Here is a 12721-nt window from a genome sequence, read left to right as displayed (position 1 = left end):
GGGTCTTCAGTCCACCTGGTCCACTCTCCCTCCGAGTCTACAGTGTGACTGGTCCCCCCGCACCGTGCCTTCAGTCTATCTGGTCCACTCTCCAAGCCTCGGCAAGTCTGGTCCGCCCTCTTGGGGCCTTCAGCCTATCCGGACCGCTCGCTGGGCCATCGGTCTATCCGGTCCGCCCTGGGTATGTTGGCCTACAACACAAAGCAGGACCCGCCTCAACCCAACCCCAGTCCAAACAACCATGTGCACATAAGCATATAATCATATAACAATTCACATCTTATCAAACCGATCTAGCAGATCACATAACATAGCAACATCCTAACTAGGATACCGACGTTAACCAGGTCTCTAACATATACCATCCTAACTACCAGGATGCAGACATAGCAAAGCAATAACATAACAAACAACTACTCGGATTCCCATCTGATAAAGGGACGGCCTTGGTGCCTTAGACCCTGTCGATATAGTGAGGATAACTCACCTGCTATAGCTGACTGAAGGGATAAGATCACGCTGCTTTGACCACCGACACGAACTCCACCACTGAACACTACTAATTAACCAAATCCAATAAATACCAATAATTACCAAAATACCCTTGGAAGTCAAACTGTTCAACCCTTGGTCCAAGTCAAAGTCCTCAGTTAAAGTCAACCTTCCTGGTTGACCCTACTCGCCGAGTCAACCCGTCGACTCGTCGAGTTCCGATACTCAAAACTCTCCATATCACGACTCAACTCGCCGAGTCGCCCCAAGACTCGTTGAGTTCAACAATCTCTGAGTCCCATCCTTCTCCACTCACCAAGTCGTCCCTTGACTCACCGATTCGCGGATTAACCAGAAAAAGTTAGGGTTCCACGACCAGACTCGCCGAGTCCAAGAAAAGACTCGCCGAGTCCAAGGCAATCTTCAACAGACTTGCCGAGTTGTTCTTCCAACTCGCCGAGTCCAAACGTGACATCTTCATTCAGACAATTTCAGGCCATTTCATTGCTTCCAATACATAGATCTGGAATCCTAGGGACAGATCATGCAAGGCTCAACAAGCCCTAATCAAGCTGAAATGAAGGTTTAAGGCAAGGACACTCTCAATCAAGCCCCAAAGCTATCACTTTCCAGATTCATGAGTCAAGACTAGTCTAGATCTGTAGTAGCAACCTCAGATCTGAACCCAATACTCGAAAAGAGACTCATATATGACGATTTGGCCCTAAAACTTCATCCATGAACAATCTAAGCACAAAAAATTCAAGGCAACAACTTTTTACCTTCAATCTGATGCCAACAAGCAAGGAAATCAGATCCACTTCACTCTTCCATGATCCCACCAACTCTTGCTTCAAGTATCCTTCTTCTCTAAGCTCCAAGACACACTTAAATCCTTCTTACTCTCAATTTAGCGTTTGAAATCGATGGAGAAAGCTTATGGACATCAAAGGGAGTGCTAAAGAGGCTGGGATGGGGCTTAAGGTTCCTTATATAGAGTGCAAACCCTAGAAATTAGGGTTTCTTATTCCAGCAGCAACTCGCCGAGTCTAGCTGCCGACTCGCCAATTCGGGTCACTTATTCATGCGATCCACACGCGACTCGACTCGCCGAGTTACTTTTCCAACTCGCCGAGTCCAAACCCCCATTTACACTTTACACCCCCGATCTCTTGCTTTGGAACTTGGGATGTTACAGTGGGTTGCTACCGAGAGACTGAGTTCCATTGTCGAGGTTCCGATAGTAAGTGAATTTCCGGATGTTTTTCCTGAGGACTTATTGGGTATGCCTTTCGAGAGGCAAGTGGAGTTCCAAATTGATTTGGTTCCGGGAGCGGCACCTATCACCAAGGAACCGTATCGCCTTGCGTCTCCAGAGATACATGAGTTATCCTCACAACTCCAGGAGCTGCTGGGGAAGGGATTTATTAGGCCGAGTAGCTCGCCGTGGGGAGCGCCAATCATTTTTGTCAAGAAAAGGATGGTTCACACCGGATGTGCATTGATTACCGGGAGTTGAACAAGCTGACGGTCAAGCACCGTTATCTACTTCCGAGGATCGACGATCTATTCGATCAGTTTTAGGTGGCATCTTGGTTTTCCAAGATTGATTTGAGGTATGGATATAACTAGATGAGAGTATGAGAGGAGGATATTCAGAAGACGACCTTTAGAACTCATTATGGGCATTACGAGTTCGTGGTGATGCCTTTTGGGCTCACCAACGCACCTGCAGTGTTCATGGATCTCATGAACCCGGTATGCAGGCCTATGTTGGACCGGTTGTTGATCGTGTTCATCGATGACATCTTTGTGTATTCAAGATCCAGAGAGCAGCATGAAGAGCATCTACGAGAGGTTCTTGGGGTATTGAGGTCGGAGAGGCTGTATGCCAAATTCTCCAAGTGTGATTTCTGGTTACGAGAGTTCCAGTTCCTGGGACATCTCGTTAACCAGAATGGGATATTGGTCGATCCAGCCAAGATTAAGGCAGTTATGCGATGGGAGGTGCCGAGATCCCCATCCGAGATCAAGATTTTTCTTGGATTGGCCCGCTACTATCGGAGATTTATCAAAGATTTCTCCAAGATTGTGGATCCTCTCACCAAATTGACCCGAAAGGGCGTTACTTTTGTTTGGGGGCCTGAGCAGCAGACATCATTCGAGACTCTTCGTCAGAGACTATGCGAAGCTCCAGTGTTAGCCCTTCCAGAGGGAGTGGAGGACTTCGTAGTCTATTGTGATGCGTCTATTTCATGGAAGGGTGCAGTGCTAATGCAGAGGGGGCACGTGATAGTATACGCATCGAGGCAGTTGAAGCCTTATGAGATGAAATATCCCACCCACGATCTAGAGCTGGGGGTGATGGTGTTCACCCTCAAGATCTGGCGCCACTATTTTTATGGGTCTTGGTGTACCATATACACGGACCACAAGATCCTGAAGTATCTCATGGATCAGCCTAATCTAAACATGAGACAGAGGAGATGGTTGAATGTGGTGAAAGACTATGACTGCGAGATCCTGTAACATCCGGGCAAGGCTATATGGTAGCCAATGCCCTGAGCCGTGGAGCCGAGAGTGCTCCGATCCGAGATGTGCGTATGAGGATGACGGTGATGACTCCAGTCTTAGACACCATTCAAGAGGCCCAGGTGGAGGCTGTGAGACCAGAGAACTACAAGAGGGAGCGGGTGATTGGGCAGGTGTCTGAGTTTGTGACAGGAAATCGTGGGCTTATAACTTTCCGATGGTGGATTTGGGTGCCCTATACGGGCGGAGCTCGGCGTATACTGATGGAGGAAGTGCATAGATCGAGATTCTCGATCCATCCCGGGGCCACTAAGATGTATTTGGATTAGAAGAGGGATTACTGGTGGCCCTGTATGAAGAGGGGTGTTGCCTGGGTAGTGGAGAGGTGCTTAACCTGCCGTCGGCTCAAGGCAGAGCACCAGCGTCCACATGGTCCATTATAGCCTCTGGAGATTCCCTAGTGGAAGTGGGAACAAATTTCTATGGACTTTATCACCAAGTTACCGAGGACTACGTGTGGAGTTGACGCACTTTGCGTGAATGTGGACCAGCTGACGAAGAGCGCTCACTTTCTCGCTATCAGTGAGAGTTCTTCTGTAGAGAGACTGGCCAAGATTTATGTGAGAGAGGTGGTAGCTCGGCCTGGAGTGTCGGCCTCGATAGTGTCAGATCGAGACGTGCGCTTTACTTCCAGGTTCTGGAAGAAATTTCATGAGGAGTTGGGTACTCGGCTGCATTTCAGTACTGCGTACCATCCGCAGACAGACGGGCAGAGCGAGCAGACGATTCAGACACTTGAGGACATGCTGCGTGCATGTGTTATGGACTTTGGAGGAAATTAGGACACTTATTTGCCCTTGGCTTATTTTTCTTACAGCAAAAGCCATCATTCGAGTATTGGTATGCCTCCATTTGAGCTTGTTTATGGGAGAAGGTGTCGGACTCCTATTTGTTGGGGAGAGGTAGGGCAGTGAGTGATGGGTGGCAATGAGATAGTGCTGAAGACGACTGAGCAGATTCAAGTCATTCAACAAGTCAGACAGAGGTTACAAACGACCCAGAGTCGCCAGAAGAGTTATGCAGATAGGCGACGATCCGAGCTGGAGTTTCAGGTCGGAGATTTTGTACTCCTGAAGGTATCCCCTTGGAAGGGGGTGATCCGATTTAGGAAACGGGGCAAGCTTGGGCCCTGATACATCGGTCCTTTTAGAGTGGCCGCCAGAGTGGGTAAGGTAGCATACCGGTTAGAGCTACCTGCAGAGTTGAGTCAGATCCACAACACCTTCCACGTGTCTCAGCTGAGGAAGTTTGTAGCCGATGAGACAGCAGTGGTGCCCTTAGAAGACATTCAGGTGGATGCAAGCTAGAATTACATTGAGAGGCCGATTTTGATCCTGGATCGAAAGGTGAAGGTTCTGAGAAACAAAGAGGTGCCCTGGTTCAGGTCCAATGGCAACATCGGAGAGGATCCGAGTTGACTTGGGAGCCGGAATCCAAGATGCGAGAGTAGTACCCAGAGCTATTTCTAGAGCATGACTTCGAGGGAGAAGTCTGATTCTAGTGGGGGAGAATTGTAACATCTGGACTTCCAGGTATATTGTTTATTTATTTATTTTGAGGACTATTGAGAAACTCGACGAGTTGGTGCTACAACTCATCGAGTAGAGTCGCGTTGTGCCACGTGGGATTTATGGTCTACTCGATGAGTCAGAGAGTCGAGTCGCCGAGTAGCCACTGGGTAGTGAAACCCTAAATCCCCGAGTTTGGGGCCTATATAAGGGCACTTATGGCCTCATTTGCAGCTCATCGGCTGCTTAACCTTTCTGTGTAAAACCCTAATCGAGTGTAGCGAACTCTGGAATTTGAAGATGAAGGGTTCCCACATCGCTACCTACACCGCTAGATTCCGTGATCTGGCTCTCCTCTGTTCGGGAATGGTCACCCCGGAAAGTAAGAAAATCGAGAGGTACATTTGGGGACTGACACAACCAACCAAAGGAAATATCTTGGCTACTAGACCGGTTACATTTGAAAGCGCCAAGGATCTGGCGCAGACTCTGATCGATCATGGAGTCAATCTAGATGAGGCATTAGCGGTTGCCGAGCCACAAAAGGAGATTGGTGAGAAGAAGAAGAAATTTTGGAACAAACGTAAGGGCCAGTCTCCTGAAGATCCCTCCAAGAAGCAACAAACAATGGCAGTGCATGCTGCTACTGCTCCTACTGTTGCTCCAACTACCCAAGCTCCTACCGGTGGTTATTCAGGGAAACTACCTCTGTGCAACAAGTGTACCTTTCATCATCACATACCCTGTTATGATTTGAGCTGCAACAACTGTGGAAGGAAGGGACACACGACCCGATACTGTAGGGCACCAATCCAACCAACTAATCCGACTCCTGGAGCGGGTGTCAGTCAAGCCTGCTATGGATGTAGGGAAGTTGGACACTTCAAAAGAAACTGCCCCAAGACGGCAACATGCGGCAATACAGGAAGGGTCCTAGTGATGGGCCAGGAGGAAGCGGTCGGTGATCCTACCGTTGTTACAGGTACATTCTTCCTTGACAACTCTTATGCATGCATTCTTTTCAATTTGGGTGCGGAGAGGAGTTTTGTTAGTCATGCATTCAAACACCTAATCAAATGTAAATCTCAACCTTTAACTGAAACATTCACCATCGAGATGGCTAACGAAAAGAAAGAGAGCACTAAAGAAATATTTATAGGTTGTACTCTTACTCTAGACAATCATTCCTTTCCCATCGACCTTATGTCAGTCTCCATAAAAAGCTTTGATGTCATAATCAACATGGATTGGTTGAGCCCCAATTATGCTGATATCCTCTGCTACAAGAAAGCTATCCGTCTCAATCTTCCGTCTGGCGAAGCCCTCACTATTTACGGTGATAAACTCAGTTCGAACCTTCGTATCATTTCATGCATCAAAGCTCAGAAGTATCTGCAGAAGGAATGCCATGCATTCCTAGCTCATGTTGTTGATGAAACGCAAAAAGTTAAAGACCTTGAGAGCATCCCCGAAGTCTACAACTTCCCTGATGTATTTCCCGATGATCTCCCAGGAATTCCTCCCGAGCGTCAAGTCAAGTTTCGCATCGACTTAATCCTCGGAGCTACTCCTGTAGCTAAGTCTCCTTATCGTTTGGCATCGGCAAAAATGCAAGAATTATCCAGCCAACTCAATGAGCTGATCCGCAAAAGATTCATAAGACCGAGTTCCTCACCCTGGGGAGCCCCGATCTAATTCGTAAAGAAGAAAGATGGATCTTTCCGGATGTGCATCGACTACCGAGAACTGAACAAGCTAACCATCAAGAACCGTTATTCCATACCCAGAATCGACAACCTCTTCGATCAACTTCAGGGAGCCAGTTACTTCTCGAAGATAGATCTAAGATCAGGGTACCATCAATTGCGAGTTCACGAGAATGATGTGCCCAAGACATCATTCCGAACTCGCTACGGACACTACGAGTTTGTAGTAATGCCCTTTGGTCTGACCAACGCACCGGTAGTATTCATGGACCTTATGAATCGGGTGTGCCACCCTTTCCTAGACAAGCTTGTGATCGTGTTCATTGACGACATACTTGTCTACTCGCTGAGCGAGGATGATCATAAGCAACACTTGAGGCAGGTGCTAGAAACACTAAGGACGGAGAAACTATATGCAAAATTCTCAAAGTGTGAGTTTTGGATCAGGAAGGTAACTTTCCTTGGTCACGTTGTTAACGAGGAAGGCATACACGTGGACCCTTCCAAGATCAAACACCAAAGACACCCACAAAAATCCGCCAATTCTTGGGTCTCGCTGGCTATTATCGCAAATTTATCTAAAACTTCTCCAAAATGGCCAAGCCTTTAACCACCCTGACACAGAAAGGTGTAACCTTTAGTTGGGGAGAAAAGCAAGACACTGTGTTCCAAACATTGAAGCAGGCCCTATGCAGCGCATCTATCTTGTCCTTGCCCGAAGGGACAGAAGACTTCGTTGTCTACTGTGATGCATCCAATCAGGGCCTAGGTTGTGTGCTCATGCAGTGGGGAAAGGTTATCGCCTATGCCTCAAGGCAGTTGAAAACACACGAAGTCAATTGCACAACTCACGATCTAGAGTTGGGAGCAGTGGTCTTTGCATTAAAGATCTGGAGACACTATCTCTACGGAACCAAGTGCACTATCTTCACCAACCATAAGAGCTTGCATCATATCTTTGATAAGAAGGAGTTAAACATGAGACAACGGCGATGGGTAGAGCTACTCAGTGATTACAAGTGCGAAATACGCTACCATCCCGGCAAGGCCAATGTGGTAACAGATGCCCTCAGCCGCAAGGAGTATTCCGGTCGTAGAGTGAAGGAATTGACGATGACCATCCATTCCCAATTATCCATACACGTCCGAGAGGCTCATCTGGAAGCCTTAAAACCAGAGAACATGTCGGATGAAGCCTTGCGAGGAATGGAAAAGAACTTAGAGGTCAAGGGAGACGGAGTGTACTATTTCATGGACCGTATCTGGACCTCGAAGTATGGTGGATACAAAGAGGTTGTCATGAACGAAGCTCACAAGACAAGATACTCCATTCATCCAGGTTTAGATAAAATGTATCTGGATCTCAAACAACTTTATTCGTGGCCGAACATGAAAGCAGAAATTGCTACCTTCGTGGGCAAGTGTTTGACTTGCGCCAAGGTAAAAGTAGAATATCAAAAGCCCTCAGGTTTGCTTCAGCAGCTAGAAATACCTGAGTGGAAGTGGGAAAGGATTGCCATGGATTTTATCACCAAGTTACCCAGATCTCCGAGTGGGCACAACGCCATCTGGGTAATTGCCGATCGGTTGACTAAATCCGCCCATTTCCTGCCGATCAAAGAAAACTTCAAGATGGAGAGACTCACGCGGATCTACATTCGAGAAATAGTTCTCCTTCATGGGGTATCTGTATCCATTATCTCTGACCGAGATATTTGGTTCACCTCGAGATTTTGGCAATCGCTGTAGAAGGCTCTTGGAACTAACTTGGATATGAGTACATCTTATCATCCACAAACCGATGGGCAGAGTGAGAGAACCATTCAAACCCTCAAAGACATGTTGAGAGCGTGCGTTATCGATTTCGTCAAGTCATGGGACACCCATTTGGCCTTAGTTGAGTTTTCATACAACAACAGCTACCATACCAGTATCAAGGTTGCACCGTTCGAAGCCCTCTATGGCCGTAAGTGCAGATCCCTTCTGTGTTGGGCTGAGGTGGGGGACACGCAGCTAGCTAAGGGTCAAGTCCCCGATAGCACTCTAACCGGCCCAAAAATCATTCGAGAAACCACCGAAAAGATCGTACAGATCTGAGAACGACTGAAAGCCTCCAGAGATAGACAAAAGAGCTACGCTGATAGAAGACGAAAACCATTGGAGTTCCAGGTTGGTGACCATGTTATGTTGAAGGTCTCACCCTGGAAAGGCATGATACGCTTTGGTAAGTGTGGAAAGCTGAATCTAAGATACATTGGGCCATTCGAGATCCTCGCTAGGATCGGCCCCATAGCATACAAACTCTGGTTACCCCATGAGCTTAGTAACATTCATCTTGTATTCCATGTGTCAACTATTAAGAAGTGTTTATCGGATGAAACACTTGTGATCCCTATTGATGAGATCGAGATCAACGAGAACCTCAATTTCGTGGAAGAACCAGTCGAAATAATGGATAGGGAAGTCAAGCGGACGAAACAAAGTCGCATCCCGATAGTGAAGGTTCGCTGGAATGCCAAGCGGTGACCCGAATTCACTTGGGAGCGCGAGGACCAGATGAAACAGAAATATCCACATCTTTTTCCTAGTCCGTAATTGTATCGATTTAGAATTTCGGGATGAAATTCCCTTTAACGGGGGGGATGATGTGACACCCTAGAACTTTTACCTTGTTCAACTATTCAATACTATCAATGTTAAACTCGTTTCAGCAATCTTTTAGCATTGTTTTGAGCCTGTTTGGATGATCTAAAGCCTTGTACAACCAAAGTTTGAATTATGGATGGGTTGATTTATGATTTAGGGTTGCAAAAAGGCCAAACACTCCATCAAGAGGAGTGCGGCCATTATCTATATATAGACGAGGCTCATTTTCACTTCATTTCCCCTCTCCCCAACCGTACACCTCTCTCTCTCTCTACTTTTATCATCCACAAACACTTCTAAGGCTTCACACCTTCTTGGTGACCACACACTCTGACCGCACAATCTGGCCGCACACTCTGACCACACATCCTTTTGTGTGGCCTTACACTCCCTTCATACAATCATATGTGATTGTAACACTTGTCCCAAGTGTTTCCTAGTCCCGTAGGGTGTCACTTATCATGATTAGTTGTATTATACACTAATTATGTCCATACATGTATCGTTATATGTTAAATTGGGTTCGTTTGTGCTCGAGGCTGCACTTGACACTCAACATCCCTAACGATCTTACATTTGAATCACACGTCAAACGATGAGTTCATACCCCTACATTTTCCGTGTTTTTAATGTTTTCAGGGGGAATACAAGTCAAACTCAAAGTATTTTATTAAGTTTTAAACTTATTAATATAGTCCAACGATTTCTACGTTTAATAACATATTCGAATATTTTATCCCTTTTTGTAATATGTTGAGCATAGGGAAACTTTTAATTTGGAAATCTAACTTCATAGCTTTCAGAAAGGTTTTTAAAAAGCATTTTCCATATCAACTCTAATAAACTATAATGGGTATAGTTTGGGATAACCCTCTAGGCAGTTTCTACCAAATCAGATTTCATGGATGAATGTGTATAAACTATGGCAGATTTAGTTTATGTTATATATTTTATCAGGAGTATAAAGTACATTTATTCAAGGATAATTACTGTTTTATACTGTCTCTAGCTTGTAAACTAGATTATACATAATTGTGAGGCTCTACTTCAATACTGTACCCTTAGGTGTACATGGATAAATCCTTTTAGTATAACAAGAGTCTCATGGAGGGAGAGCGTGAGATTTGTGAATAGATCTATTCGGGGACTGAAAATCCCACTCCTGAACTTCTAGCTACAGTTAGGCAGACATGCCTGGGGTGAACAAATGTCATTTAGCTTAACGTCTGAAGAACATTGTAAAGGTCTCTCGGTCATATCAAGCATGGTTATACGACTCGCAAATAAGTATAAACTAACTTTGGTTTACGGACTCTACTTTTCATTGTTTTATTTTGAGTAATAAAACTACTTTCATAAATACACCGATAATAATCAGGGATTTCTAAACTTGCATCTCTACCTCTAGGACGGATAACTTGTTTTTAGGGAAAATATGGGATTTTTTCCAGGATAACAACGACATTTCTAAAACTGATGGTTTATTTTCTACTAATAGATACTTTTTCAACACTACTTTTTATAAAAAAATATGGGATTTTCTTGAGGAACACTTTTCAAAAGAATCAAAGAACATTTTCCACCAAAACTAAATGTTTATGAACTCACCAGCTTTATGCTGATATTCTTTCAAACTACTTGTAATCTCAGGGAATCAGTAGACAGATACTTCTTGGATTTAGAGGATCCGGAGCAATATGAGTCATGTTTTTATATGCTACATACTTTTGGTGTAATTAAAACAAGTTTTAGACTGATGTAAACATTTTTCATATATATGTATATTCATTTTAATGGTTGTGTTACTATGATTGCTATTGTTCAGTGGTTGTGATGCTAAACATAACGTCCTCCATCCCGGAACGTTTCCGCCATCCTGGTTTCGGGGTGTGACAGAATTATTGCTAATATTGTCTTCCCCCCAAGAAGACGTTAGCAGAGCTGGTAAGATGGAGCTAGAAATTCTTTGGTGCATGGTCCTCGGCCTGAAGAGACCACATTTTGGCGCCAATCTTGCTTCCAAACTTCTCAAGGTCTCTGCTAGCGATTCCGGCCCTATTCACTATGGCGGGATTATCACTTATCTTGCCACCCGCCTTACTTGTGCCGAGCTTTTTGAGAGCAAGCATCCGAATCTCGAGAAAATCACACAAAGGATCTAATACCATAACATCCAATGTCCTTGTAGCCTCATCTTTCTTCCACAGAGAAAGTGATGGTAGTCTCACCTGTTTAATAAACGAGTTGGCGGGTTGAAAAACTAAAACCAAACCCGTTTATTTCGTGTCGTGTTGCGGGTCGTATCGAGAATTGTCAGGCCTAATTCACCTAACCGTTGATCATTAGGATTTCCGACACTTACGATTGGTTTTTTGATTCCTTTTTAGTAATAATTCTTTATTGAACGTCAATGAAAAACAATGTCGAATGAATTATAAGAAGCATCATGTTGTTTTTAATATCTTACTAGGTGTGAGACCCGTATATTATACGGGTTGATTTAAAAAAAAATATAAACATTAAATTAAAGTGTAAACATAAAATATTTTTTAATGTACAACTTTAAAATAAAAAAGGAAAAATGTATTTATTGCAATTTAATATCATATATATGATATTTAATACTTTACATATATAAATATATAACTTTAATTTTAGAAATTGAAAAAAATCAAAAATTGACAAGTGGATAATATTTATTTCAAAAATATCATAAAATGACAAGTGTCAAAACTCATGAGAGATTGACACGTGGCAAAAAAACCTTGAGGATGATTGTTTGTGTCATGCAAAGTTCAAGAATATATATAAGGAATCATGATCGTATACTTGATCTGAATTTGATGAATAAGACGTCGTAAGTACTTGTATTGTGTGAGAATATTTTGTACAGACAAAACATTATAATACACGTACATGTCCTTCATTTAAGGAATCATGATCGTATGTCCTTTCTAAAATCAAGATCTACCCACCTTTTCTTTGTCCTTCATTTTTGAAGATGAATTAATTTTAAAAATTTTCCTTTTCATTTTTGTACTACGAAATTTGTGTCATAATAATTTTAGTATTGAAGAACATAATTAATGATTGCATTGTACCTATAAAACAACAAATAATTTAAGTAATTGGTTTGTTTTTTTTTTTTTTGTTTTTTTTTTTTTTTTTTTAAATTGTCAGACTTCTCAATCAAAAAAAATATTCCCCCTCCGTCCCATGATTTATAAACATCAATTTCGCATGAGAGCATTTATAGTATAATTTTCTTAAATATATTTTTATTTAGCAATAATAATAAAAACCCTTTAGACTTTATTATTATTATTATTATTATTATTATTATTATTATTTACATTTGAGTAAATTATACGAATGGTCCCTATGGTTTGGGTTAATTTGCGTATTTGGTCTCTAACTTATTTTTTTAACTCGGAAAGTCCCTAGTGTTTGTTTTTGTTACGTGCTTGGTCCCTCCTGTTTGTTTTTGTTACATGTTTGGTCCATATCTTATCTAAAAAGACTATTATTTAAATAGAAAAAAATTGTGGGATAGATAAGGTAAAGTGAGGGGTGAGGTTAGGGGTATGTCTATTTAAATAAATTAAAAAATCAAGGGGAAAATAGTTTTTTTAGGTAAAACATGGATTAAGAGTGCAACAAAAACAAGCAGTAGGGACCTTTCGAATTAAAAAAATAAGTTAGAGACCAAACGTATAAATTACCCTAAACCATAGAGACCATTCGTGTAATTTACTCTTACATTTTTAGCAATCAAAC

The sequence above is a fragment of the Lactuca sativa genome, chromosome 5 (assembly GCF_002870075.4).
Source record: "Lactuca sativa cultivar Salinas chromosome 5, Lsat_Salinas_v11, whole genome shotgun sequence".
NCBI lineage: Eukaryota > Viridiplantae > Streptophyta > Magnoliopsida > Asterales > Asteraceae > Lactuca > Lactuca sativa.
This window is presented reverse-complemented; position numbering follows the sequence as displayed.